Source organism: Nanorana parkeri, unplaced genomic scaffold (assembly GCF_000935625.1).
Source record: "Nanorana parkeri isolate BGI_ZX_2015 unplaced genomic scaffold, ASM93562v1 scaffold22, whole genome shotgun sequence".
In the NCBI taxonomy this organism is placed as follows: domain Eukaryota; kingdom Metazoa; phylum Chordata; class Amphibia; order Anura; family Dicroglossidae; genus Nanorana; species Nanorana parkeri.
Genome location: NW_017306290.1, coordinates 2,409,986 through 2,424,120, shown reverse-complemented (window position 1 = coordinate 2,424,120; position 14,135 = coordinate 2,409,986). Strand labels below are relative to the sequence as shown.

Here is a 14,135-nt window from a genome sequence, read left to right as displayed (position 1 = left end):
CTGCAGTGGCTTCACGAGGGGGGTGCAGCCCACACCCGGTTTCACCATTGCAGGGATGACACCAAAATTACTCACAGTCATTTTGGTGTCACCCCCTCTAAAAAGGCGGGGCACTCGGTTACGGACCGAGAGCCCGACAGTGTCAGGAGAGAGGAAGGGACCCGGCGACATACCTCATCCCGCCGGTTGAACGTCCCCTCCTCTCTCTGCCGGCGTCCATCACCAAGATGGTCACCGGCAGGCATCAATCAGATGATTGCGCAATGGCGTCATCGTGCATGCGCATAGGTGATGTCATGCGCACACACGATGACGACGCGGCGGTGTGACACCCGGCCTCAGGACGCCCCTGTTTATCTGCATACCTTTTCAAGGCCAGTGACAGATAACTAAAACAATAGGAGCAGCATGAAAGCCATGCAACTAGTATTTTCAGAGTGAGCAATACCAGCCTCTATGTTCTCTAATAGAAGGTTTCTTTAACACTTTTTTTTTTTCTAAAGGCAAATTGGCTGTTCACGTTGCAAGGGAATCTTCCCTTAGATTAGTGAATGAGGTGAAGCTCTGCTGACTTCCATCATTAAATCATGTGCAAACAAAAATTATTATTATTATTATACAGGATTTATATAGCGCCAACAGTTTGTCTTCCAAAGAAGACATTACAATCACAATACAATTCAAGACAAGATGGTAAAAAAAATACTGTGTTTAAGTGATTGGGTATTTTTTGCCAAGTGAATTTTCACTACATTTACTAACCTGATTGAAAATTCCCTTATAAGGTAAACAGCCTGTTTGCCTTTAGGAACATCAACCCCTACGAGTCCATCGACCCATTGAAAACAATGCATGTCCTGTGTCACTGATGTCTTCATAGTTAGGCAGGGAGGCTGAGTGTTTCAGAGAAAGTTATAAAACTATAGAACAAAATAAATAATAACACATAAAAACGTAACAACAATATGACAAAGTAAGCATTAAAGAAAGGGAAAAGTCAAATAAAAAATGACACAAAGATAATGGTACAGTAATAATTCAGAAAATGGGCTCACTGAAAAACACTATCCTTAGCGTAGAATTCCATCCAGCAGGAAAATGTTGAATCCTCTGCCCGTAAGTTATTTGCAGTAAGCACTTCTGTCTCGTTGGCATGCTACACATAGGAGTATATGGAGAATGGATTGCAGACTAATAAAAAAGGGAAGTATGGTAATGTCCTGGGTGCCACCCGGATGGGGAGAAGTGTCCTCAGCAGGGATATAGATAGCAATAGAAATCTGACAAAACATGTAAACCTTAACTCTACAAAAAAAGGTCTGGGCCAGATTTGTATTTAGGACACCGTTATACATTGTATGATGCTCATGTTAAGACTTTATTATGATTGAAAGGTATATCCTGGACATGACACACATGCTGTTTTTAGCATTTATTGTATTATTCGTCCACAGGCGCTGAATGCAGCAACAGGTTTCTTTTACACAATCAGTACATACTTGAATGTAAAATGTACTTCTTCAGAGATTAAAGTGCATGTAAACCTAAGAACAAAAATGTAATATATTGCAGCTTACCAGTCCTTTGATGTGATGGCTGCATTAGTTTTTTTTTCATGCCTTATCTCTTTATTTTTACCAGGTGAGTCTGCCAGTAATACACCTGTCCCGTCTTAAGGCAACAATGCCTTTATGGAGAAGCAGCATTGTGGCCCTAGGACAGGACAACAGAACCCTTCCCCTCTCCTCGTCTCCATAACATAGAGTTGAGGTGATCTGTTGTCCTCCGAGATATCTGGGAACAATGTAACTGACAATACTGCAGCACAGGCAGAGCGCACTGATATCATTTTTGTCGAGATCCAGAGGTATTTTCTAAATTTATCAAACAGACATAACGAAAAACTTCTAGTTGTATATTTTACCCTTTAACCCTTTTGCTGCCACTTCAGGTTTCTGAGCGGTTGATCTTTGCTTGATCAGTGTCATTAAGGTCCATAGGTCACATTAGGGGTCTAAATGTTTCCTAATATCTCCCTAAAGAGGACCTGTCACCAGCAATATGTATCACATGGGGGTCCCCTATTTTATAGCAATAACATTAAGTGTAAAAAGTGTAAAAAAATGACATGAAATAAATAAAAAAAATGTACACGCAAGTACGCAAATGACGATTGCACCATATATGTTAGATATTGCTGCACATGGACGAGTGAAAGCAATAGTTCTTGGGCCATTATTCATGGTTAACACTAAATTGATGACCTTTTAAAGCTTTGCCTATGGACAATTTGGGCTACTGAAGTTTTTTGCTGAAGTTTTATTTTTCAGGCTTGACATATTTGGTATCTATTTACTCGGCGCTGCCTCACCTTTTTTTTAATTTGTGTGCACTAATTTGTTTTACTGAAAATTTGGGTTTGATAAATAGTTGCACCAATATCATGTGACATAAAAATTGCAAGTGACACGATTTTATTCTCCAGATTTCTAAAATGATATATTTATGGGGGGCTTTGAACAATTTTCAGGCCTAAAATGTTGATTTAACATATGTGCAAAAAGGGCTCTAGCGAAGGGTTAAACACATCTCTCTAGGATCCTGGTGAACAAATTATAGCCAAACACAGTACTATGAAGCCTCCCCCATTGCTCCATTGTCTCTGTAGTTACTGAATGAGAACTGCAGGAACAATTGTACCAACAAGTAAGGGAACACTGGCAAGATGACTCTAAATAGCTTCACCCTCATGAGTTGCAGTGTATTCTCAGTCTATAGTGTAGTTTAATATGCATTACTATCATTCATTAAATATCTTTTGTAAAGGATAACCCCAGACAACAATTAAAATGATTCAGTGAACTGTTAATGCTTACCAGAAAACCTTGCAACTGTGCTTAATTCCTTTATTCAATTCATATTATTTTCAATTGATGCTCTAGAGCTCTAGTAGCTAGATAAAACAGGCCTTTCATTGTGCTCAAAGGGGCATGCAGCCTCATACCACTTATTCTGTGCAATGTCCCTCTATCTGATCTACTTTGTATTTATTGTTTAGACTGCAGTGGATATAGAGCAGGAATGCAAATTATTTCTTTCTCGGTAATCAGGGATGTGCATAAGTAGACTGTTGATAGTCCTGGACTTGCCTGATTCACTTTTAGTAATAGCAAAAGGTTTATTTAAAAGCCAACCCTGGAAGCAGTTTATACATATCCTCCAACATTCGCCTAGTACAGAACACATGATATGCAGTATGAGCTGCACCCCCCTTTACACCTCAGATAGGCCCCCATTTAGTCCTCAAATAAGTACAATTTAGACCTCAGATTAGCCCTCCCTTAGACCTTAATTGAGCATCACTTCAGACTTTAAATAACCCCCATTTAGTTCTCAAATAAGCCCAATTTAGACCTCAGATTAGCCCTCTTCAGACCTCAGATTAGTCCCCCTTTAGACCTCACTTAAGCCCCACTTCAGACCTCAGATATGCCTCCCTTTTGACCTCAGACAAACCCATGAACAAACTTCAGATCAGCTTGTATTCAGATTTCAGACCTCTGTCAGTGCCGTACCCAAGGGCTAGCCTCACTTCAGACCTCAAATAAATCCAATTTAGACCTCAGATTAGTCCTCTTCAAATCTCAGATTAGTCCTCCTTTAGACCTCACTTTAGCCCCACTTCAGACCTCAGATAAGCCCCCTTTAGACCTCAGATAAACCCCTGAACAAACCTCAGATCAGCTTGCATTTCAGAGCTCTGTCAGTGCCGAACCCAAGGACTGTAACAACTGCTTACCATTGGTTACCAGCTCCTCTCTCCAAACATCATTTTCAGAATTCAAAACTCTGTCAACTCAGGACTGCTGACCTTTTTTTTGTCTCCTGCTGTAATTTTCACCTTTTGGCAGGCCTAGGAAGCCTCAATCTACATACTTCCTTAGCAGCCTAGAGTCACATAATACAGAGAGCCAGTGGTCTGTAGAGCGAGGATTCCTCCGCCTGCCAAAAAGCTGATTCTGTACTAGCCAAAATGGTACACCTAGGGGGTCTATTTATACTCCCCTTCCCTTGCTTCTTGTCACTCAGTTCCTCCCAAGAGACAGCACTGTTCTAGACAATTGGTTGCTCAGGTATCAATGCCATTGTATTGGGATGGAGAGAGAGAGACCATAGTCCTGCTAGCTCTGTTAGACTTAGAGCTTCCACAGTGCTCAATTCTGCTGGCAAACCTAGTGTAGGAGGAGAGAAAGGGCGGTAAGTATTGTCTGCTACGAGGGTCATCTTTAAAGTGAACAATCTGTTTTGCCCTGAAAAGGCAAATCACAAGTTGACTTCATGCATTGCCAGGATGAAAAAAAGGTAGTAGGCTATACTTTCATATATTTCATTGGTAAATATTCAAGTCTGAAGTTTACTTTCAATATGTTCTCCTAATAAATGAAATTATTTGACTATATGCAGCACAGCAAGCACATCTAATGATTTTAAGAGAAAAGACCAGTGATTAACTACTTAATTATATATGAACTTAGCCTTTAATAAATGATACAGTCTTGTGTGTGTCTTCTCGAAGCAGCCCAATAAATGACAAGTAGCAGTGTGCCACTGTTCTGTTCAGCTAATTTACATAGCAAAGAGAATAAGTATGATCTGACCGGAGGTCTGCCTTTGTTTCCTATAAATGTGCTGATCAGCTCCCATGCAAAGAGTATGCCCCCCATCCATTGTAGGTCATAAACTATGCGTAAATCCTCGAGGAGCCTGCTTCACCAGGCAACCGGCTGACAATGGTTGGAATCTGCTCAGCTCATTGATAAAAAAAAATCGAGGCGTAAAGCATGATGATTCTTTTGTATGTACAGGCTTCTGGATTGGCGCACCATCCATTTTTTTAAGTTCTTTCTTCACTTCTCACTTTATCATACACACTGCAGTTAAGTTCTTATGTTAAAGCACTCCTAACCCTTTCTGAAGCCAAGAAACCTTTACAACCTGTTCTAAAATCTAACTGTTTGGCAAAACAGTAGGCTGGTATAGACACTACTTGATATTCACCAACAAATTCAGTACAAAACCGATACATCTGAGATGTTGTAAAATATTACTATAAATTGTTTTATAAAAAACTACAAACTGATAATGCAACTTATGTTCATTTTAAAAGACATGTTATCAGAAGCAATACATCAGGATTCAGCTGTCCGCCTTTAAAGACAAACTAATATGTGTCAATGTTTAATACAGATATTTGTTAAAAGAACTGCTCTTACTAACCAAATGTACAAATATTGTTTAAAGGGTTTCTAAACCCTCCGTTTTTTTTTTGCATATATTGACTGCTAGCAAGCAGTCGATATATGCAAAAAGTTTTTAAAAAAACCAAAAACGCTTTAACAGCGGCTTAAACTTACCCTGTCTTTGCCGCGCGCTCCCGCCCCAAAATCCGAAACTGCTAGAGCGGCCGCAAAGGATCTTGGGACGGGCGCATGTGCAGGTTGGATTTTCGGCTCGGAGACGAGGAGAGACGCAAGGTAAGTCTATGGACATGTGCACCCGCATGCAGACACCGTGGGATCGGAAGTACCAGCAAGGACAGAGTAGTCAGCGCTGGATCGGACACCCACCGCAGCGCTGGAGAGAAGGCTGAAAAGGACAGGAAAGAAGAGGAAGATCGGATTAAGAAACATCATTTAACCGCTTGAAGACCGCGGTGTTTAGACCCCGTTCCTGGCCAGGCCATTTTTCAGTATTCTGCGCTGAGGTACTTTGACTGATGTTTATTCCGTCATGCAACGCTGTACTGAAATGAATTTTGTACCATTTTTGGGGGGACAGATAGAGCTTTCTTTTGGTGGTATTTAATCACCACTGAGGTTTTTATTTTTTACTATAATTAGGAAAAATTAAAAAAAAATTGGATTTTTTTTTTTTTTACATTATGTTAGGAAACATTTAATATTACCCAATTTTTTGGTAAAATATAAAAGACGGGGTCACGTCAGGTAAATAGACACCAAACATGTCAAGCTTTAAAATTGCGTGCTAGCCGCGAAATCGCAGAAAACTACCATACCCAAAATTGGCCATAGGCGACGCTTTAAAAGCTTTTACAGCTCATCAGTTTAGTGTTATCAGTGATTGATGGCCCTAGAATGATTGCTCTCACTGTGACGTTTGCGGCGATATGTAACATGTGCTGCGTAATGGGCGCAATCGTCGTTTTTGAACGTATGCGCCCCCGACGCATGTTTGCACATGTATGTATGGGTGGGGACTTTAAAAAAAAGTTTTTTTTATTATTCTTTTTTATGTGTAACTTTACATTTTGGGGGAGGACTTTCATTTTTTTTTGCAATAGTTTTTTCCACTAAACTTTATTGCTTTGTCCCTGCGAGCCCGCGGCGTCCTCTGCTGTACGCGGCCGACGGCGTCACAGTGGGGGGCGGAGCCGGTGGGAAATTCAAAAGTGAAAAATTACATTTACACAGAATACACAGAATATAATGTAATTAGGTTCCGGGTCGTGTCATTTCAAACTTTATCATACCCGGGATGTCTACTGGACTCTTGTTTGGACATTTAGGTGAGTTATTCCTATGATTTACTAAGAATTACAGGCCTACAATATAAAACAAATTTCCATGAAAAACAATGTACCGCTTTGGGATGCTAAAATCCTGAATAATCAGACCGCCAGGGAGGTTAATGTAATTTAACCTTGGCCCTATGAGCTGTGTCAGCAGATATAATTTAACCCCCAGAAACTGCAGCACTTTAAACCTTTTAATTCACTAGAAATAACTTGAACTCACAGTCTATGCAACACTTTGGTTGATTTTTGCTGTGTCTTCAGAATGAAACCAATGAAAAGGTAATTTAAAGCTATTATAACAGTGGGATTGCTAGGATGGATAAAGAGTGATAAAGGAGCATGAATCGTATTATTTCCTGAAGAAAATGTTGTTCTTTATCCCCTCTAGTGCTTATCACATACCCAAAAGCTCTGTCCTTTTATCACATGACATCCTTTTATCACTCTGCTAATTGGGTAGAATCAACCAGATGCTTGCCCTTCACAATGACCAAATGCTTACATAATTGGCTTATGAGGAAGATATGTATTTTAGCCATTGCATTACCTTTATTCATTCCAGACTTCTACATATCTTTCTTAAACTTACAGGTCTACTATAATTAAAACCCATAACAGATAAAAAGGCTAGTCAGTGAGACTTTAAAGTGGACATGAACTTAAAAAGTGAAGATTTGCTATGTTATAGGAATATTTAGAAATGGGAACTCTGTCTATGTTGTACCGTTTTGTCTTGAATTCGCAGTGCACTTCCTAATATGTGACTCGTAGCTTTAAATCTGCTGTGCACTGGTGTCCTCTGATTTATAGTATCATGAGATTTTAAAGGTGAGATGTGCTGTTTACTGTTCTCCTTGCTGGAAGTACTGGCATGAGGAAGCAAAGCACTTGCTCTACTTAGATGGTCGCCTTCACAGAACAAGGCATGGTAAGTCTGTAATAGGAAAACATCTGCTGCAGGGAGCCTACAGGCAATACTGGTGACTAGTACATTGCCCTCTGCTTGTCTTTTGTTTTAACACAACTTCCAGAATGTAGTTTTACTTCAAAGTTCTCATTTAAAATTCAAAAACTGGACCCTGAGATGCATAAAGGGAGCATAGCCTACTTATACTTATTCAATACTGAAGGTTTTTATCCAGGCATGGTTGTAGCACACCAGTCTACCCAAGTCCATTTTGTAAGTAATATACTGATCTGCAAACCTCTGCTTGTGATGTAGGTAAAGTATTACCAAACTGCAGGCTCCTTGCTGTATTCCACATCTTCCATGTAAAATAATGTCTGTATAAAGAAGTTTGTCACAGAGATCAGTTAGATTCCAACCTGCCGTTACACGTGATTGGTGATGCTATTCATGGTATCAGATTGAGAGGAGTTACTCAGCATAGGATTCAGGAAGTACTGTGAGGAACTGCTTGGATCCTTGATGCGGTGGATTACAGATAACTCTGATTTAGGAAACGAAATACATGTTTTGATTAATGAACAGTTGACTTATGTAAAAGCCAACCTTAGAAGCAGTTTATACATATCCTCTGACATTAGGCTAGTACACCACACATGATATGCAGTATGTGGTACCTCCCTTCAGACCTCAGATAAGCCCACATTTTGACCTCAGATAAGCCCCAATTTAGTCCTCAAATAAATCCAAGTTAGGCCTCAGATTAGTCCTCTTTTTAGCCTCATTTTATCCCTACTTCAGACCTCAGATACGCCCTCGATTTCGATCTCAGATAAACTCTTGAACAAACCTCAGATCAACTTGTATTCAGATTTCAGGCCTCTGTCAGTGTGGACCCAACAGATGAATAAAGCACAGCGCAACAGTGGTGTCCTCCTCAGCCCATCCATTGCTTAACTAACAAGACAAGTAAAATAAAAGTTTGAACATTTTTAAACTGTCTTCAGTTTTCTAGAAAGGCCAGCTCTAGGCCTGACCCCACAATTATATTAAATGCAAACTTTTCATTTTGTACTGCCTGTTTTTCTATTATAGACAGCTCCATCTTATGGGATTTCGCATTTAGGGGAGCCTTGCTTGTTATTGATAAATACAAACTTTTCTTGTTTTATTTTACAGATGGGCATTAATCAAAATTAAGCAACTGATTGAGGTCCTTTTATTAAGAAATGATGAGGAAAATCACTTCTTAATGATAATTAAAAATAATTATTTTACTGTGTATTTGCTTTCACTCTATGTTAACAATTCTCACTTTGATGTGCCCAAATTGACACTTTGATATGAATGAAAATGAAACATTTTAGTCAAAATCCTTTTTTTGAAAAAAAATCACTTTGATGTTAATAATTTTTCACTTTGAACCCTCTAGCCAAATGATTTACTTATGCCCTAATATTTACTTACTAAGCATGCAGCGCTAGCTCCTAGTACCAACGCCCTGTGAACGCACCCTAAAAAACATAAATCGATAAATAAATATTGTGTTTCCAAATATAAATAAGGTAAAAAATGTTCAGTCCTTTTCATATGCTCATACTTCTGATGAAGTCTGTGGTGATGAAATGCATTAGGCAAGTTGGAGTACTGTGACGTCGTTACACACTATGAGCATCTGCATGCAAATGAGGAGGTGCGGTGCACAGACTGAGATTAAGCCGGTGTTACCTAGTGCAGGTTACATGCTCTTTTTTTGTGAGTACACATGCTGTTTTTAACAAGTTTTTTTAGTAAAAGATATTTTTATGCTATGAGCATCCTGTACCGCCTCTGATGTTTGGAACAGGGGATTTTTAGCAGAATGAGATGGAAAAGGTATTTGTTGGTTTCACTCTGCAATACAAGACCTTCTTAGTTAAGGAGTCTCACAGCATAGGGTGAGCACATTACCAAAAGGGTCGGGAGTGCACAAGGAAAACAGATGGTGGATTTTTCACATGATCATTTGTGTGTGAAGTGGAAGTGTTTCACGTTTACGGACACTTAAAGGACACTGAAACTTTTTTGGACTTTATTGATGTTGGAAGTGCAGGTTTTTCACGTTCATACACATATGAAAAGAACACTGACATTTTTTTGACTTATTTATAGTTGGATGCACATTATTTATTTATTTATTGATTTATATGGGGGTTGGTATTAGGAGCTAGCGCTGTATGCTTAGTATTTCATGATTTGGAATATATCTTTGTTATATTTATTAACCAGATTTATAAGGTCACCGATTGTAGCATAGACATTTTATTGATTCTTAATATTTATTTAGATTTTAAAATTTTAACAAAATTTTGATTTATTTAAAGCCTCATGGCTGAAACAAGTTAGGAGGACTGCATTGTCTGGTTTTATGCCTTGAATAAATAAAGAAGATTTTAACTGGATCCAGAACCGCGTGCAAACCCATTTTTTCTACTGTTTATGACGAAGGGCTGGTGGAAGCCTTGGTTGTGCACCAGTGTTCCATGGAACTGCATTGGAGGAAGGAGCTAATCTTTCAACATTTGTTTCTAGATTTTGTTTGTTTTGAAAAGTCTCGATCAAGTCCTCTAAACTAATTAGGCCTAACAATTCAGCTCCTATTATTTAACAGAGTCAAGGTGTCAGGCTTTCTTGTTGCATAGTTGTTCTGCTGGGATTTTCAATATGCTTGAGTTGAGAAAAGGAACATTCAGCTGTGCAATTTGTTACCATTAATGTTAAAAATATCTGCAATGTCTACATTTGGAAATGCACACTGATTTTTGTCTGCTGAAATAATTTGATAAAGTTTAGCATGACTGAATCTGCTTTTCACAATTGTTGTTGCAACTGAACTTATGGTGCACATATGAGGGAAATTGCTGAAGCCTGGCAGAGAGATTGGTGTCCAATTCCTCTGGGTAAGTTTCAATTAGCTTTTGGAGAACACTGAGAGTACATTTTAGAGTATCTTAGTTTCAGCAGATGATATATCAGTAGATCATATAGAGTTATAATGATTAGAAAAGAAAAATGAAATGTAATAAAGGAAAATGCTTGTAAGGCAGTCAAAAATACTAGTGTTGATTTACAAAAGGCAAACAGGCTGTTCACTTTGCAAGGACATTTTTCCATAGCTCAGTGAGAATGAGGTGAAGCTCTGCTGACTTCCATCATCCAATCATGTGCAAGCCAATATTCTGTTTTAAAAAAAAAAAACATTTAATATGTTTATTTTCAGCCAAAATACAAAGATGTTGCAAGGTCCATTGATGCACGTTTATAAGGCATGCTAGCGTAATCTTCTATCTTAACGCTCAGATTCCAACAGCGTCAGTACATCTCTCTCACGAACAGGGCCCTTTACATTTCTTATGATGGAACGGTTAGTATCATCCATAAACTCAACACGGACCTGAGTACACTGCCCCTGGGATCCAGTTCTCCCAAGAACTTTAGTTACCTGAGCGAGCTTGCTCGGCTGCACGCGGCCTGTGTCCATAATGGAGGATTTTAGAAAGAAGAGAGCCGACATTCTGTTTTTTTATTTCCCTTGCACGTGATTGTGCATTCTTTGCAAAGTAAATTTTCACCACATTCACTAAGCTAAGGAAAAAAAATCCCCTGCAAAGTGAAAATTGCCTTACAAAGTGAACAGCCTATTTTCATTTAGTTAATCAATCCCCATGATTCTAGGTCTGTAACAAAGCTGATAAGAACAATTACAGAAATATGGAGTAAAGTAAAGTAAAGGAATATAGCAGTGAAAGAGTTAAAGAATTTGTGCTCTTTCAGACGAAGCCCACTTACTTAATTTGCCCCTTTGCCCTGAGATAATTGATCTCACCTTCTCCCTTCACAGATGTATACCTACCGAGATCCGACTGATCTGGTCTACGTTATTTATTTACATCCTGCATGGCAAGTCTTTTTTTTCCGAGCCAAGCAGGCCTATTACAGCCCCTAGAAGTCTTTGGGGATTGTCTATCTACGTGCATATAAATTTGGGGAACTGTCTGATGGGCCCCACGGACATTTGGGAAGCTTGTATATCCAACGCTTGGGTGCTGGAGGTGGCATCCACAGATTACAAAATGGAGTTTTGCTTCCATCCTCTACCTTACTTTATCATTTTGCATCTTCTCATTATATGGACTTTCTTTCCCATTGAGGGATTGTTGAACCTGGGAGTTATTATTCCTGTTCTCCAACTGAAAAATTTAAAGCTTTCTGTTCAAATCTGTTTTACAATTTTGAAGGCCAAAGGATGCCTTTGCACTTTTTTTTATATTTGAAGGCTCTGAATGCCTTTGCATGTTCTCCAACATTTCAGATGTGATCTATTCGGTCAGTTATTGTCGATAATCCAGGAGAAGTTGATATAACTGCAGAGTAAGGTTCAACAACTTTAGTCCTAACCTCAGTCTTCCCTATGGAGCTGCATGTGGTGCTGGGATTGATGGTATCCACCATAGAAACAATTCCATTTGCCCAATTCCACTCCACAACCTCGCATCAAAACTTCCACTCGGTGTGGGACACATCTATTCTTTCTCTGTACGAGATTATCCATTTACATCCTCAAACCAAGATGTCTGTTGTTGTGTCTTCTGTCCCCAAAGAAGGGTACGTTTTTTTCTTCCCTTACATTGAAAGGTTGGATGACAGTCTTCTGGGCTGGGGTGGAGTTCTGGAGCATTTGTCTGTTCGGGGTTGTTGATCTCTGGTGGAATCTAAACTTCCAAACCACATCCTGGAGTTACAAGTGATTCATCTGTTGTCACTTCACTGGAACCCCCTTCTGACTGGCCAACTAGTCCTGGTTTGGCCAGTGCCAGCCCAGATAGCAAGCATAACTTGCTACAAACTTGTGGCGGGGTGAAATTGTAATTTTGTTAACTTGCTGCACATATTCCTGGCAAGTTGTAGACTTGCAGAACACTCGCAGCACAAGTTCTAGTTGACACTTTTTGAACTTGTAGCAAATTTGCTTGGCAAGTCTACAGCAAGAGTCCTGCAGGTCTTAGCAAGAGCTCTGCAAGCTCGCTGGTCTGGAGACTTGCAATGCAGACTTGCTGTAATTGTGCAACAAAATTGTGAAGCTTGGCAAGTCTGTAATAGTTTAGCAAGTCATTTTCAAACTTGCAGCACAATTTCTTGCTATCTGGGAGAGCTGTAGTTTACATCAGTCATCAGGGAGGCACCAGAAGTGTTACAGCAGTGAAAGAAGTAGAATCTATACTGTCCTAGGAAGAGCTTTTTGTTCCATTGATACCTGTTCTACACATTCATGGAGTAGAGTACTAGATTTTCTCAGCAGACGTGTTGACCCAGGGGATAAGTTCTAAGACATCTCTGTGTTTGGGTGATGCCAGAAGTAGATGTGTTAGATGGATGGATTAGATAGATTTGTCTCCAGGAAGAGGAACCCGACAGCACATGCAGTGGATGCCCTGGTAGCGCTGTAGGGTCTGCACACCCTTATCTATGCCTTTCCTCTGCTGAAACCTCTACCTTATCTACTTCGAAGGATCAAAAATTAGTTGCTAATGAAACTTAGTGTGCACATATCTATTAAGCAACTGCCAAAAAAAAGAGGACATATTATGTCCTTGATTGTTTTTGCCTGTTGCTTGAGAGTGCTGGTTGCTTGAATGCTGGAAAATTGGGCGTTTACTGTATTATCTTGTTCTAATTTATTTTATTTATTTTTTATGTAAACTGCTGTAGACACACTATTAGGATCATTGTTTCCCTGACATACCATTAATGTTATTATGTTTACTGTTTTTATATTAGTTGTTTTGTCCCCGCCACAATTTGCTGCTGAATGATTATTGCCTTGATGGATTCCCCTGTTGCCAGGTTGTAATGCTCTAATATACTCCCCTCCAAAGCACTTAACTCTGTGGCAGGCCTTTGAGTGTATTGAGATGTCTCACGATTTTAAGAGCAGGCTGAAAATCTTTCAAATATTGTGATCATCAGTATTCATCAGGACTTTGCACTTATGCCGACACAGGCAACTTTTTACTAACCTACCGAAAATACTAAAAGGGGACATTAAACATTTCACATCACAACTGCTATGATCCAGTGGGTAAAAAATTAAGACAGAAAGCAGTATTTAAAAAGTTTCTAATTAAAAAGGGATGGTGATAAAGCATACTAAATAAATTGTAATCTTAATCTGTTGCTTTGGGATGCTAACTTGGTGGAAGATCGGTATTCCTAATGTTTGCACGTGTTGCTTTTCAAGGTTATAATGTATTGTGAACTATGATGCTTGCTAATGTAAGTGACATCACATTGTCATTAATTAATTAGTGGATTCAAAGACTATGTAACAGGTCATAGTGAACAGATCAGATGGATGTGTTTTCGAGTCGGAAAATATATGTTTTTAGTTACTCTTTGTGGTTGGTAGGTACATATAAATAACATTAACTGTGTTGAACTGTAAAATTTTGGCGGAAAGTGAACGTTATGATGTTGGTTGTGATAAATGAAAAATTACGCATGTTACTGCTGTAATGCATAAAACTAATAGTAACACTAAGACACAGTAGTGGTGTGTTGGGCTAATCTCTCTCTCTATGATATATATATATAATG

The 14,135-nt window shown here is 39.1% G+C and overlaps 1 protein-coding gene and 1 pseudogene across 2 annotated transcripts in view; one reads left to right on the top strand and one right to left on the bottom strand.

Moving 5' to 3' along the window:
- SLC35F1 (solute carrier family 35 member F1) overlaps positions 1–14,135 on the top strand; it is a 290,914-nt gene that overhangs the window by 45,580 nt on the left and 231,199 nt on the right. The gene's annotated exons all lie outside the window — the stretch shown is intronic.
- LOC108792833 lies at positions 10,740–11,047 on the bottom strand (annotated as a pseudogene). Its single transcript, XR_001941594.1, has one exon. The product of XR_001941594.1 is annotated as a 40S ribosomal protein S28 pseudogene (transcript).